Source organism: Meleagris gallopavo, chromosome 10, assembly GCF_905368555.1.
Source record: "Meleagris gallopavo chromosome 10, MGAL_WU_HG_1.1, whole genome shotgun sequence".
Taxonomy (NCBI): Eukaryota; Metazoa; Chordata; class Aves; order Galliformes; family Phasianidae; genus Meleagris; species Meleagris gallopavo.
Genome location: NC_139413.1, coordinates 3,799,242 through 3,815,375, shown reverse-complemented (window position 1 = coordinate 3,815,375; position 16,134 = coordinate 3,799,242).

The window sequence follows — 16,134 nt, the reverse complement described above, 5'->3', positions numbered from 1 at the left end:
CTCTACTGCTGTAACACTACGATCTGCCTCTGACATTGGGGGCTGGCATAATAAAATAGAAGGCATCACTTTTGGAGCAGCCATTGTACAAGCTTGTTCTTTTCTGGGTTGTGGGTCCTGAAGCACTGCATCCAGGACATCTGGGCACCATCTAGTTATGGATGACTCTTGGCTAAGCTAGAATGGCAGGTGATGGATGAGCGAACAGCTCTGTTTCTGGGGCTTACGCCTCCATAATTCCTGCAGGGATTTCAGTGCTCGGGTGGTGTTGCTACTTTGCCTTTCCCCAAAGCTACAGGAGCTGGGAACCACACAGCTTATGGTGCTTCCCTGGTCTCTGCAGTTGTCCCCCGCCCCTCTCTCTGAGGATGTGTTTGAGTTCAGCTTTGTGGGATAACGGATGGGACTGTCAGGCCTGTTGTCCCAACAACCCAAGAAGATAAATTGTCCAGTGTGTGCAGCAACCTTTGCCGGTTCTGCGCCCCAGAAGGAAGCAGCCCCATGACAGATGGGCTGACGAGCAGCACTGACACAACTGGGGCAGCGTGGATGTCAGAGGGTGAGAACCACATCTCTCTCCTTTCCACTTGGCACCCCAGCTCCTCTGGGCCAGACAGCAGTTGCTTATCACCACTTCCCTTGGTTATTGATGGAAGCTGGCAGCACAAGAGCCCTGTCTATGAGAAAGACACTAGTCATGGTCCTAACGTTGCTCTGCAGAGCTGCCATCTGTCCTCTGGATGCTGGTAATGGATCTGAACGCATCAGTGCTGAGTTAAGTTTCTGGCTAGATTTGACTCTGCTCCTCTATCTACTTTTCCAGAAGGGGAGATCCTAGACTGGCTCTTCAGGATCTGGATCCTGGGCTGTCCCTTCATCTTCTGTCCTGCTGAGGAGCAAGTAATGCTGGGGTGGATGGTTACAAGTTTTGGCACGTGCTGCCCAGAAAGGTGGAGGGGTCACCATCCCTGGAGGTGTTGAAGAACCATGGAATGTGGCACTAAGGGATGTGGTCAGTGGTGGAGATGGACTGGGGTTGGGCTTGGTGATCTGAGAGATCTTTTCCAATAGTCCGATGATTCTAAGATGCCTCACCTAGAGCGGTTTGGAGAGACTGTGCAAATAACAGCACAACTTTCTCCTTTTGTCAATATGTGAGGAAAGTTTGGCAAGGCCACAGCAAGGTGATTCTTGTGAGCATCCTGGAGCTGTGAGCTATGAGCCAGCCTCACTATGAAAGTCCATTAGCCACGAGCAAAACTGCTCCTGGGCTCAGCATTCAGCACCTGTTATGGGCTGAATTAGTCCTTAATTTCTATCCCTGACAGTTAAAATGACTCAGACATTTCTTCCCAAGACTGGGTATTGCTTCTGACTGCATCCCTTGCAGCCATGGCTCTACTGACAATTAAATTGTTCTCAGAAATCCAGCGACCATCGTGTCTGCAGGTCAAGGTAGGCTGCTGCTCTCACATGAGCCTTGCTATGTGGCCAGAAGAGGGGCTCTGCTGTAGAAAGCAAATGCCGAGATGCATTTGAGGACTCAATGGCTGCAGGTTTAACAAGATCAATACCACCTCTGCAAAAGATTACATGGTATACTAGGCAGCAAATAGACCACTTCTGCTGGATTTGGAAGCCATTTATAGAGTCTATTAGGGATGGTAAGGTAGAAGGGACGTATCCGGAGTGAATTGCACAGATGCAGTAACTCACTCTCACGTTAAGGGTTTTGCAGTCTATTAAATAATGGAACTAAAGGCAAAATAAATGAGATTTCTTTTTCTGTAAGAAGTTTTAACACCAGCAGCAATGATGGGGCCAGGCTGTTGCACTCTTCTGGCTCCCACTGCTCACATTAGGAGGGCTAAACCTAATGCAAATTTGGTGCTTTGGCACTGGCTGAAGACTGAAGCTTCACCCTCACAGAAAGAATCATAGCATCACAGAATGGCTGCCTTGGAAGGGACCTCAAAGACCATCCAGCTCCAATTCCCTGCTCCAGGCTGGTTACCAACCACTAAATCAGGCACCAGATCAGGCTGCCCATGCATGCTACATGGCCAGTGCTCGTGTTTGCCCATGGTGAGCAGGCAGGAGCTGGGAACTGCTTTTGAGAGCAGGTTCTCTGAGCTCAGGCTGCTCCGTTGGGCTCGTTTGAGCTGCCCTTGTGCCTTCGCCACCTCCTGCGGTGTGCCCTCTGAATAATTAGCTCTAATAATGCATGAGCAATAGCCTGCATGGTCACCGTGCCCACATGGCAGGGTGCTCTGCTTCTGTCATTCCTCCCATTCTCTGTCCAGTCTGATTTGAAATATCCTGCAGGATGAATTATGGTGCTCTGAGAGAATCTGCAAAATAGGATCACAGGCCAATTGAATCCATCTGCGAAGTATAGGAGCACAATATATCACCCTACAGATGGATTATATATATATTTTTTCCCACTCCCTTCTTTATTTTAAAAGGTTCTTGGACCTAGAAAGAACAGCAGACAAAAGCTGCAAGATGTAATGAACTGAGTGCTGCCTGCAGGTGAGCTGTGCAGGAGGGATGGTGATGCTGAGATGTCCATGGGGAGGTGATGGGCAGCGATGGGTTAGGGAAGCAAGGCAGGGCTTTACACGTTGGCACTGCCCAGCCTGCTCCCTCCTGCAGCAGAATGATGCTGTGTGAGTCTCTGGGAGGATGTCACAGGGCACAGCATCCATGTGCTGAGAGAGACAGGAGCTGGCAATGTTTACCAGCAGCGGCAGGCTTTAGGGACAGACTTCTTTGCACTCTAGGTGAATGGAGGTTGGCCTCGTGCTGCTTCCCAAACCTCCCTTGTCCTCGGGCTGGGATGCTCCAGTCATTACCCGAGGGGGAAGGGAAATGAGTTAAACCCATCTTCAGACACGTTTGTATTGATTCTGTCACTTTCTTGCTGCTTGCTGACAGGTGATGGATGGCTCATAATGCGACCGGCACAGTACATTACGTTTCCCATCCAGGGACTCCTAAATCATTTCAAATTTTCAAATTCCCTAATCAATATTTTATCAGTAGCAGAAGAAAGCGGAACGGGCCCATTTCTCAAGAGGGAGGGGAGTGAGTGTATGTGTATGCGTGCCTGCACGTGGATTTGGTATGGGCATGTGAGTTTGTGTATTTGTAATAGCAACTAAAGCATTGCTAGCACAATGATTACAGTACCTTCAGCCATACAAATAAATGCAGAAGTAGAACTGGGGGTGGTGTTTACATTCTGGTGACTACAGGATGAAACAAATTAAGGACTCGAGCGTTTGGTGTTAACATATGGGGCTATGGCACATGGGAGCCCTCTTCCTCTTGGCCTGTGCTCTACCCTTTTCTCTCTGTTGTTATATAGAGAGGGCAGCTGCTCTCACCTGTCTGTCTGGTGGAGCTGGAGATAGATTTTGGATTGTGCTGCCCAAGGTGCTCCCTTCCCCAGAGGCACCACACATTGTGGGATGCAGACCTTGAGTCCTTGCTCAGCCATTACAGAGCTGCATGTAGGAATAACCAATTTCCTGTTCTGAACCACAGAATCACGGGGTTGGAAGGGATCTCTGGAGATCTCCCAGTCCAACCCTGCTGCTAAAGCAGTTCCCTACAGTAGGTCACATAGGAAAGTGCCCAGTCGGGGCTTGAATGTCACCAACGAAGAAGGCTCCATCACCTTTCTGGGCAACCTGTTCCACCGCTGTGCCACCTCACAGTAAAGAAGTCTGAGGACTGGCCTCATTAGCAGGAATCCTATGGAATGGATCCCATCAGCGTGCAGGGAGGATGCTCTGGATCAGCAACAGCCAACAGAACCCCTGAGTGTTCATCCTCCAGAAGTCAGTGCAGCTCCTGCCTCTTTCAACCCTACAAGTGGTAAAACTCTGTTTCTTCATACCTACAGGAAAAAAAAAAAAAACACACCTAGTTGAACCAGGGACAGATGGCTTTGCTGTGTCAGTGGATGGTCCTGCAGCTATTTGGGGTTGGATGCTAAAGGGCTGGAGGGCTCTGCTGGGAGTACCGGGGTCAGCTCGTGAGGGGATGGGATCATAGAATTGTTTGAGTTGGAAGAGACCTTAAAGGCCATCTTGAATTCTCCTACCGTGTCCAGGTCTAAGCTAGATGCTGATAAGCAAAGAGCTGTTTTTCCCCACCAGCCACTTCTACCAAGCCAGAAATAGCCTGCCTGAGTTAGCTCACATAGCAGCATTTCTCATTCAAAAGTTAATAAGCTTTGAAATTGGATTTTAATCAACTAATCTTTGATCCTAGGCACTAGAGCTCCATTAGGAGGGTCCAGTAAACCAAGTTTCATCTCTCTCACTCACGTTGTTTCTTTATTTTTTTTTTTCCTCAGTCTTGCAGGGATATTCTAGTATTTGAAGAGCTGCGTATTGTAGGATTTCTGTTGTCCCTGCTCTTATGATCTCATCCCATCCCATAGATGAATGGAAAAACTGATCTGGCTAACATTTTCTTTCCCAAGGTTTGAAGCCTGTAAGTATTTTTTAAGAGCTTTTTTTGGGAAAAGTGCCAGAGCTCTTGGAATCCAGCTCTTTGCTAGAAATCAGCGAGGGGGGGGACAAGGAGCAGAAGATGTGCGGTGGCTCTCAACACATTACCTGCCTCATAAAAAGAGTACCACAAATCCTGTGTCCAATTGCAGAGCAGCTGGGGTTGGAGGGAGCTCATCTTTCCTGACCTTCCTGCTCACAACTGGGTCAGATGGAGCGGGCTGCCTGGGATCACAACAGCATTGGGCTGTCCTCAGGGAGAGAGACTTTGAGTACCTCCAAGGATGGGTGCTTCTCTGGCATCAAGTGTTCAAGGAATTCTTATATTTAAACAAAATTTCTTGTATTTAATTTATACTGCTGAAATAGGTCTGGCTGCCTTGTCTTTCTCCCTCTTCCCTGTGCATGCAGTTGTGCTTGCCCACATTCAGGGCTTTCTCTTCATGAGATTCCCATCTGCCCATCTCTCCGACGTGCTGAGGTCCCTGCAAAGGGCAACACAACCATCTGCTCTGCTGGCCGTTCCTCCTCGACCTGTATCTTCTGCGAACTTACAGACAGTATGCTGTGTCTGGTCATCTGAGTCACTGGTGAAGTTCATTAAGGGACCTTCCCTATCCTCTTCATGAATTTTGGCAGGCAGCAAAGGAAGTTATAGCTGGACTTTGGGGTTATGTAGTTGCACTACCACTCAAGGGATGGATTTGGTTCAGACCTCTCCAAGTTGTTATTCAGAAGCCTCATAAATCTGCACAGGGACTCCTGTCTCGGTTTACCCTCTGAAGACTTTTCTCTTGATCAGATGGAGTGGAGCTTGGTTTTATTTTTCAAAGCTATATTTAGATTCTGGTGCACAGGCACCCGTTTCCTACCGAAATACTAACTTAGTGAGCTCTCCAAGGACCAAACACAGTTCCTTCCTGGGCTCAAGTAATGATCAAATCAGACGGGGGAGGTTTCTTTCAGTAGCAGAATAACCACGCAGAGCCCCTGCACAGCTTTCCTGTAGTAGTCTTGTTATCCCACGAGTCATCATTTGCTCGGGGTCAGGGCTCTAATGAGCATCTCAGCCCAGAGCCTGCTGGGAGAGGCTATAAAGGACCCGCAGTGGGCTTGCCAGGGGTGATTTGGGTAGGATGGCATGTTAGCTCTGTTTCAGCACTGGGCAGGCCAGGTGTGCTGTCTGTGAGCCGTGCACTCTGCTCTCCCTACTTCTGTTAGCTGTCACTTAGGACATTGCACTTGCCTTGCCTTGGGCTGTGAACACCTGACTGCACATTTATCTCCTTCCCTCTGGAGGAGGATGAGGGAAGAAGTATCGTTTGCCTTTCCGTACACTTTACAACCTGGAATACCTGCATCTGGTATAAAACTGCCCTGATGGCCAGCTTTTGCCATTTCCAGTCCTTCTCAGGGCTGCTGAGCCCTGTGCTGGTACTTGCTGGGAACACGAACTGTCACATGCTGGCTCTATGGGGCTGTCCAGTCTGTGCCAGGCTGACAGCACTTTGAAGGAAAGCCGGTCTGCTGCACAAGACTGGCCCTGCAGAGAGCAGGGTGCTTAGGGTGAGCCAGCACCACCTGCAAGGGATGCTTCCAGCCAGCCAGTCACACGAGAAATTAAAAGTGACACTAATCTAGTGGATGCCAGGCCAACACCGTTGGCAGAGCTGATCATACCATGTTTTGGAAAGGGACATCAGTCCTTTCTTGTGTTAACAGAGCAAGCAATCTCTCTCTCATGGCATTTAGTGATCAAATATTTTGCAAAGCTATTTGGAGAGGTTACTCAATCTCATAACTGAGCAGCAAGAAATAGTAGTGTGGCTAAACAGCATTGTCCAGCTTAACTCCTCTTCCAGGCTGTGTGCAAGGTGTGAACTAGCTGTCAGCAGCCTGCTGGGTGCTAAGGCTAGACTCTGCTGTGGAGAGTGAGAATTTTGTTTTAGTCTTTCCAGGGCTTCCCATTATAATGTTTTAAGGTCTGGTTATTGCCAGGGCTGTGTGTCTCTCAGCGTGTCCATCTCTCTTGATCCCATCAGTGGCGGTGAAACATGGAGCCAAGTTTCCAACATCTCTTCTGGAAACCATCCCATGCTGTGACAATTTTCTGTTTGGATGAAAAGCAGACATAACATGAAATAACTAGGAGCATTTGCTACGGAGAACCTCTTCCCATTCCATCCCTATATCCTCTTCTCCAACTACTCAGCATCTTTCATAGGATCACAGAATCACTGAGGTTGAAAAAGGCCACTAAGATCCCCAAGTCCAACTCAACCCACACCACCATGCCCATGTCCCTCAGTGCCACATCTCCACAGTTCTGTAACACCTCCAGGGACGGTGATCCCACCACCTCCTTGGGCAGCCCATTCCCTGGAGATGCCCTCGCTGGATGTGTGTGTATAAAAGACACGCTGGCTGCGAGAGAGACTGAAGCTGGGGCGTGAGGCATGAGTTCAGGATAGAGCAGATCCAGCATTGAGTCCCTGCTCTGCTAGAGTCGGGGAAAACAGCTTTTTCCCCCCACTCACAGGCTGGGGAACCTCTGATCTGTGCAGTCGTTCGAAGCTCACAAAACTTCACAAATATATCTCCCTGAGAAAGGTTGCCGGTGTTGAAATAGCATTTTAACTGTCTTTTTCATGGTTGTGCTGTATTGTGACAGGTTTGGAAATGATTATGGGGACTGGTAGGAGGATGCTATAGAAATGCTATATGCCGTGATTGTGCGGGCCTAGGCAGGGGGAGGAGAAAGGATGGAAAGCTGTTGTAAAACCATTGCTCCAAGGGGAGAAGAGAGTTTGCCTGGTGCTGTTCCCAAGCTCAGTGTACGGGCATCTATCAGTCTGTCCTCTGGTGTGGGGTGGGCCAGTGATGGACCACTTGGCAGATCTGACTGTACCTGGAAGAGTAGACTGAGGGCCCGCTGGGGACAGGCATTGTCCTTTCCTTATTCCCTATGTCTCTTTTCAATGAGGGCAGAATTTGTTCTCCATATCCTTAAGGACAAGGACCATACTTGTGTTGGGGTGGCAGTCCTGCTTGGACCTGCATACTTCTCAGGGGCTGGGGGAGCTGTGGAGTTTGCCTGTCTGTCTTCTCCCTGTACCAGCAGTGACATCAACCAGCCAGCCTGCAGCAAGGGATGCAAATGGCTTCACCTGGAGGTAATTGTTCCCAGGTGATGATCCCCAAGGACTGCTTTGCAGAGCCCTGCCAGAGCTGCAGGCAGACACGGGCTTGCTTGGATTCCAGCGCTGAGCTGGTTGGTGCCAAAGCCCATTTGCATCACTGTGAAAAATGGTAAAATTATCGTTAGGTGTTCACTAAAATACTCTAAATTTTGCGGAACATGAGGCATGAGTCAGGCATTGAGACCTGCATCCAGAGGAGGAACAGAGTGGGGAGAGGCGGCAGGAGTGCTTATGAAATATTTTGTTTCACTGGCAAGAGGACAAGAAATAATTGGGCCCTAAATCAAGGAAATGGGAGAAAAGGAACAGCAAATCAAGGGAAATGTTGGAAAATTAGGTCTTAGAGCAGAGAAATGTGTACACATGATCACCTGGTAGTTCTGGCAAAGATATATGCCTATAAATCTCCTTTTTTAACCTTTTCTCTGCTGCTTCAAGGAGATTAGCATCAGATGTGCTCATCCTGTCCATCTTTTCTAGATGTGACTGGCAGTGCACCCCAAGGGCTGTGGGCAGCCTTGTAAGCAGGAACCCTATTGCATAGACCCTCCTGTGTGTGCAGAGGTGTAGAACCATAGAATTGAGTAAAAGGGACTCTTAAAGGCCATCTGGTCCCAGTCCCTGCACTGAGCGGGGGCACCCACAGCTCCATCAGTGCTCAGAGCCCATCCAGCCTGACGTGGCTGTCTGCAGGGATGGGGCACCACCACCTCTCTGAGCAGCCTGTTCCACACTGCCCTTATTGTTACAAAACTCCTTCCTTCTATCCAGTCTAAGTCTCTTCTCCTTTAGTTTGAACCTATTTCCCCTTGTCTTATCAAAACAGACCTTGCTAAACTGTCTGTCTCCTTTCTAATAGCAAGTCCATGCCATCTCAACTCTGGAGCCCCAGGGCAATCCAGGATGCCCAGCAGCCTGCTCCAGCCCCAAACCTGTCACCCTGCATTTAAACAGCCCCTTGACTCCCCTCACTCCCCTTCAAGTCCCTGGCTTATTTTTCATATAGAAGGAATGAAATATAAAAATAAAGCTTTGTGTTTGCTTTTCCCAGCCCTCCCTCCCACTGCACGGTGCGCATTAGCTCCCCGAACGCTCGAGTCAGACGTGGCCTCTGGTTAAAAACAGCAACCACCCTCGTGCCTCGCCTGTTTCCCAGGAGCTGGCAGCCAGACAATAACACTGATGGGATCGTCTTCATCAGAACATGTCAGCCCCTCTGTGAAATTTAAGTAACTTCAACTGGGAGGCAGAAAATGATAAAGAAAAAAAAAAAAAAAAGCGCTAGGGAGAAGAAGCAGAGAGATCAGAGGAAAGATGCTGCAGGAGCTGCCCGTGCTGGGACAGCGGGTGCAGGCAGGTAGGGGCTGCTGCTCCTGGATCAGAGGTGATGCGAGTTGTGCTGCTGATTTGTTTTGTGTTTTTTGTTTTTGCTGGAAGAGCCGACCCTGTTTTTCTGAACCGTCTGGATATCTGGAGGCAAAAGTGCTCTGTAGAGTGAGGTATTAAATTATTCTGCTGAAAACAAAAGTCTTGGCTGAGCATTGCTCTGAAATCACTGGCTTTGGCTACGTGACTGCGTATGGCTGAAGAACTCTGTTAGGCAGATGGAAATGTTGTCTCCTTCCATGATACTGAAGCATTATGGGAGTTTCCAGAGGTGCCTAATGCAGTCTGATTCCAGGAAAGCCTTCTTTCTGGTGTTGTCTGGCTGTGGGTCCGTCCTGGTGGGACGCTGGTGTCTGTGTGGTGTGAAATGCACAGCTAGAGAAGAGGGGTGGGCTGGGGTGGTGTTCCATGGCCCCAGAGCTCGGGGTGTGTAATACCATCACAGATCCCTTTCTGTGGTCTGTACATTAGACTTGTACAGTTACCATCGCTCCAAAGATTGTGGTGGAGCTGAAATGGGTGCCAGCAGCAGACGAGGGGATGGGCAGCTGTCTGAGCCCATTACACAGAAGTTCAGGGCTGAGACGGTGCTGAGTCGTTGCCATTTCCAACTGAAGAAGCCCAGGAGATGTCAGGCAGAGCTTGTCATCTTCTGCTTTGCTGTTTCTGTAAACCTGGAAGGTGCTGGAAGGTGCTGCAGTAGGGAAGATGAGCAGGCACGACGGTTGCTTTTTCTGCACGCTCTCACGTCGCTTCAGTCACTGCTTGTTTGCTTGCCGTTGTTGTGGCTGTGTTTTTTTTTCCTTCCCCTGACTTCATTTCTAACATAAAAAGTTATTTAGCCTGAAAGTGCGCGGGAGCTCATTGTGCAGGGAGCTGCAGCACAAAGGGTTCCAGAAGCAATCATGTTTTCTCTCACCAGCACAAGCCGTGCGACCAGATGATTCAGAAGCACAACATCTGCAAGTCTTGAAAGGAGTTCTGCTCCATTTGACTGAGAGCAAGGAGGAGGAGGAGGGAGAGGGGGGATAGAGAAGCTCCTTTGGTGCCTGGTGTTGGCGATGCGGCTAATGGCTGTGTCACCACTGCATCCCACCCAGGCCGTGCCCGTGGGTGCCTGAGTTTGTGGCGGGAGGAGGGCTGAGCAACCCATGGGCTGCTGACCGTTCGTTCATTCCCTTTGGCCTTGGGAACCCAAGCACGTCCAAGCCCACGGGCCAACCTCCCTTGGGGATGCTTTGGGTTTGCGTGCGCATTTCCATGCTCCTCGGGTGCTGTTGGAATGGAGCACTGCACCAAGTGGGAGAGGAGGAGGAGGCGTCTGAGAAAATGGCAGGGACAAACAGCTTTAAAAAAAGGCCTATTTTCGGAGCGCCGTTTCTCGTAACCTTTAGCGTCTCCGCTTTGCTTCCCTTCACAGCCTCCTGCTTTGATTTCCCGTTCACAGTTGTTATTCTGGCAGCCCCTGGAAGAAAGGAGGGTGCGAGGGTTAAAGAACAGCTGCGGGAACGTAATTAATGCTTTGCAACTGTTCTGAAGGCCTTTAGCACCTTGCCGTGACCCAGCCGGTAACATCTGTGCGTTGGCAGCAGCCAAGCTGTAAAATTTCCCCCCTCCAAGTCCCACACAAAGCAACTGTCGTCTGCCTGAGGCATGCAATCAGGGCACAAACTTAACAAATCTGTAGAAAGGCTGCAGTGCAGATGACAGCTTGTTGGGTGCTGGGGTTGGCTGTGGTCAGGGGCTCCCAGCTGCTAGTCCATGTACGTGTCCAAGGCGGGAGGTGGAAGAGACCCTCTCTTGCAGGGATCTGATGGTTGGGATGGGATGTATCCAAATCTGAGAGTGGCACCAGCCCCTTAGCTCGCTCCAGTTGGATGGCTGTGGGCTGAAAGCAGTGCCCGCAGCGTCCGGAGTTGTTGGGATGACTTCAGCACAGTTGTCCCCAATCCCACAGGATGCTCGGAGCGTCCCTGTTTGGATCACGTTTCATCAAGGTCTGTCTTTTGCAGTGCTTTTCCCATTTTATGGCTAAAGGGCACCTTCAGGGCCTGCCACCCTCATTTTTATGTAAGCTGTAATTCAGAGTAAAGGAGGCACGAAAGTGCCTCCAATTCTCAGGAGCTCCAGCTGGAGTTTTCCTTTCAGTCCCAGAACGTGAGGCACAGCTGGCGCTGCCTTGGTGACCAAAGAGAAGATGAACGAAAACACTTTCTGTTTTTTAAAGATTGGCTTTTTCTTCTGCCCTATCTCCATTTCCCCCCCCTGTTTCTCCAAAGCCAGCCCCCTGAACTCCCAGCCTTCAAAGCCCATCATGCACAGCTGGAGGGGAGTGAGTGAGCCTGCCAAGGGCAAGCACTCCTCCTTTGCTCTTTTTGGTTTTCTGAGAGGCCCGTGACTGTGCTGAATGCCAAGCAGCCCTGACCTTCACCCAACTGGGGCTCCCAGCTGCTACGGCGTTCTGCAGCATCCCTGCCTGATAGGAATTCAGCCTGGTGCTTCCCACCTGCAAGTTTTATCTGACAAATGGGTCTCATTTCTGATTCTAGTCTCCTTTTGATGGACTAGACCGTCTGCTACCTGGGAGAGGTTCATAGATCTGAAAGGCCGGAAGGAAGCATTACATTTCTTCTCCTTTGCCTCCTATTAAGAATGTGCCAGAGACGCTAATCCCACATTTGAATTTCAGCCAGGTAGCTGGAAGGGATGGCTCAGCACCCTGCTCTGATGGACTACCCAGTGCTGCTTCTCTTCACGTCTTCCCGTGCTTCGCTTGCCTTTGGGCAGGAGGGAGGGGTCACTGGTGAGAAGAGCTTCCTCTAAAGCAATCTCTTTCTTCACAAGTCAGATGAGGATGTTTTTCTGCATTTCTGATGAAATTTCTTCCCTTCAGAAGAAAATGTGGTTGGTTTTGCAATCGGCTCCCTCCTGGTAATGAAAGCGGTGGGGCGACAGGGGGATGGCAGCAGGGGAATTAGGGCTCACACTCAGACAGCAGTATATGACAACATCTCAGACACCTTTACTCATGCAGCTTAAGCCACGTAAGTGGGTAAGACATGATGTTCCCATAGGCCAGCTGTGCCTGGCAAGCTCTATGGCCTCTCAGCATCTTGGGCACCTCTGCAATGCACCCCTGCTACTGGGCTGCTACATATCAGCTGCTGCACCACTCTCCTCTGAAGAGGGATATGGATTACTGACCTGCTGAGATGCAGCTCAGCTGCGCCTACATTCCTCATCCTGAATTATTTTTTCTTTGGTTGACATTTGCAAGTAGGTGTCTTTTTTTTTTTCTCCTTCTTTTTTATTCCTGGTAGTCGTGTCTTAGAGTCCTAATTCCTGAGCAGCTCCTTTTGCTGGTGCATCCTGAGCAACTGTTTGTTGCAAACCGTTCATTTCAGGGGACCAGAAGAAGGAACAGGACATGACTTTGATTTGGATGTTGAAATACAAACTGCTTTTCTCTCATGTTCAGTGCAGTTTTAGGCATATCCAAGTCCTGCTGGTTGGAAAACAGTCAGCAGGTCGGTGGAGGCTGTATGGCAGTGAGAAGCAGGGAGTCTAACCATAGAAGGAAGGCTGAGTTGGCTCTGAAGGTTGGAGAAATGGGACGCAGGCGAGAACAGGGCGGTGGATAGATAAGTTATACAAAGCAGATTGCCATGGCTTCTTTTCTTGCTCTTATCCCCCTCAACTCCAACACAGTGATTTTTAGGAGAAAATGAGTGCCAAGACTATATGGGGAACAGCCACCAACTCCCAAGTGTTCTGTGAGGCAACTGCTCTTTTCTCCTGAGACTATTCTGTGCACATGGCACACGTCCTGGGCAAATTCCTGTGCACTCATTTGATGATGGAGGCCTTCAAATCTCTATGCTTGAAGGAGACACTGTTTCGCATCCCCACCACAATTTCTTCTCGTATGGAAAAACCCCCATGTTTGCAGGCAGCTCTCCTGAAGCAAGGCAGCGTTACATCCCTCCTATTAGCAGTGCTTCCAGAGGCTCTGCAGCTCCTGCTGACGTGAGCAGAGCTGCTCAGCAAACAAGATGTGAGAGGTCTCCAAAGAGCACAGCCCTCTGTTTGCTTTTTGCTAATCGGGTGCTGTAGTGCCAGGCCTGGGGAAACACATCAGTGAGGGGCCCATCTGCTGAGAGCTGGATGGGGTTGCGTGCGTGCTTGTCGGCATGGCAGAGAACGTGGAGATGTGGCACTGAGGGACACGGTTCACGGGCATGGTGGGGACGGGTTGATAGTTGGACTTGGGGATCTTCGTGGTCTTTTTCCAGTGTTAATGATTCTGTGATTCTACGTTCATGCTGGGGAAAGGAGGTGCCACCTGGCTGTGCTTTTGGGCTGTCACCTGGAAGTCAGACGTGTGTGTGTTACCTGCAGGTGGGAAGAGGGAGAGCCAGGGTTATGGGATAATATGGAACAGAGCAGTCAAGTAATTTAATTCTTAAATCTCGTCTCCCTCAGGCTAATCTCCTCTGAGCCGCTCTTTGCTCAGGTCAACTGCTTTTAATTAGCAAGCTTCATTGATCGGGATGGGAGCGGGAGCTGCTGACCAGACCTTTTTAACCTGGAATCTTTTCTTCCTTGCAGGAGGGATGGCGCTACTTGCAGAGGGACCCGCAGGAGCACCGTGGGACTGCTGGCAGGAGGATGGCGTGGGGCTGCCCACAGCACATCTCCTCTGGCACTGCCTGGGCAGGGAACCCTGCAGTCCAGCACAACCCAGCTCCCACCACCACATCAGGCTCTCGCAGTGGCTCACTCTGAGCTGTCGCTAATGAGGATGGTGCTCATCATGTGATCACGCCTTTGGGCAAGGGCGGTGGTGCTGCTAATTGGCTTCTCTGGCTGCGGTTTCCTTAGGAAACAAGGTTAAAGCAACTCACAGCTCAAAAATGTACCTCCCGGAGGAAGGCACTTCAATACTCCTTCCTCTGTAAATGGAAACAGCTCTATGCCTGACGCCAGACCCTTTCTATCAGCAGGTGGAACCAAAGGATGTGGGTGCATCTCTGCTATGTTCTCTCTTGGTGTGTTGGTCCTGTGGCCCAGCCCTGGATCCACACATTTTTATCTAATGTATTTGACCGTCAGAGCTACGAAAATTCTGAAATGAAGTTCTCCCAGATAAATCAAATAGAAAGGAAGTGGCTTTGTATCAAACCACTGAATTAATATAATTATCGTATCGATTAAATCATCAAACAAACCTGCAGCTCCTCTATCAGATACACTGTGCCTGGTTCATGCTCCCTGAAGCACGGACCGCCATGCCAACCATTCCCTTTGCATTCCAGGCAGAGAGCTGCTCCTCACCGGGGCTGCAGTGATCTCTGGCCACATCTCACACACAGAGCAGGCCTCCAATGCCCATTACAGCTGTCAGCCAAAATTATATGTATTTGGGGAAGAGGTGATCTCTCACATACCCGCTCCGATGTGAGTCACTGAGCCTGAGCTGGCATTACACAGCTTGATGCGTTCCAAATTACAGAAGGGAAGTGCTGGCGAGTCATGGCCCGTTGGGGCTGAATGTAGCACGGGGGCACGTGCAGCTCTCCTGCAGGCAAAGGGCTGCGTGGAGATGGGGAGGGGCGAGAAGTGATGGCTCAAGTTGTGCCAGGGGAGGCTCAGGCTGAGTATTAGGAAACATTTATTCTCCAAAAGAGTGGTGATGCAGTGGCACAGGCTGCCCAGGGAAGTGGTGGGGTCACTGTCCCTGGAGGTATTGAAGAACCACGGAGATGTGGCACTGAGGGATGGTAGGGATGGGTTGGAGTTGGACTCGGTGATCTGAGAGGTCTTCTCCAACCTTAACGAATCTAGGATTCTACGATCTCTCCCCCAAAGGACTCTCCTTGAACATTCACCCCCTCTGCTCTTGTGCCTGCTCCTGCTTTCACTGCTTTGCAGCTTTGGGGTAAGGGAATATTTTCCACCTAAAAAATACAGCTGTAAGATGTGGTCTTGACTTTAAAGCAGGGTCGGAGTCAGGCAGGCAGCCAGCCAAGAGCTGGGCGTGATTATTCAGAGGATTATGATCAGTGAGTCTACATCCATTGACCTGCAGGACTCAGCTTGAAAACATTAAGAACTTGTCACAATTTGGTGCTAAAATTGCCTTTGAACCCCCAACAAGCTTTCTCCTCCATAGGCAGCTGCAAGAGGCAGTTGCTGTCTCTGCAAGCAGTGGCTTAACTTGGCTTTAGGTTTTGAAGCAATGCTGGAGAAATGAAGCCAATGGCTGGGGCAGTGGGAATGCCCCCGTTTTGGGCTCAGCAAACCCCAGCATGGCTCACAGGTCCTGCAGGCACATCCCTGCTGGCTCAGGGCTGATAAGCGACGCAATTTCAGCCTCATTCCAGCTGACAACAAGCAAAGACTGACTCATCCCCAGCACTGTTATTTCAGTGTGAGTTTAGCCTCCAATTGTGCCGTAAAAAGAAGAAAAAGCACGACTGCTTTGCAGAAAGAGCCGTCATTGTTCCTTCAGTTTGGGGCCGCTCTCTGCTGCTCCTCCACTAATGGGCAGCTCCTCGCACAGCTCAGTGGGGGAGAAGCAGAAAACAAGAGGCATGCTCCAGGTCTGGCTTTCTGCTGTGCTCAAACTTTTCCATGGTTCCTGCTCTTTCAGGAAGCAGTCTGCAGGTGAGGCGTGAAATGCTTCCACTGAGCAAATTGAAAGAGACTGTCTCGGCAGGAGATGGATTTGAATAACCTTGTGCTGTATCAGTTTTGGGGGGAGGCTCTCAGCCTTCCTTGCATGCAGATTTCCCAGGGGTGGTGCTTTTCGTCCTGCATGTGATTTGTTTTGGTGTGTGTGCGCCACTGTGTGTGGCTGGAGATGGAAAGCTGGAACAGAGCACGTTCTGAGCATGCAGGGAAGGGGTTGAATGGCCAGATTCACCTCGAAGTGATGGTGAACAGCTCTCAAAGGCTAGCATCCTGTTTCCCTGCACTGTGCCTGGGCGAGGAAGCTGATGGCTTTCCTGGTGGAGGCAGTG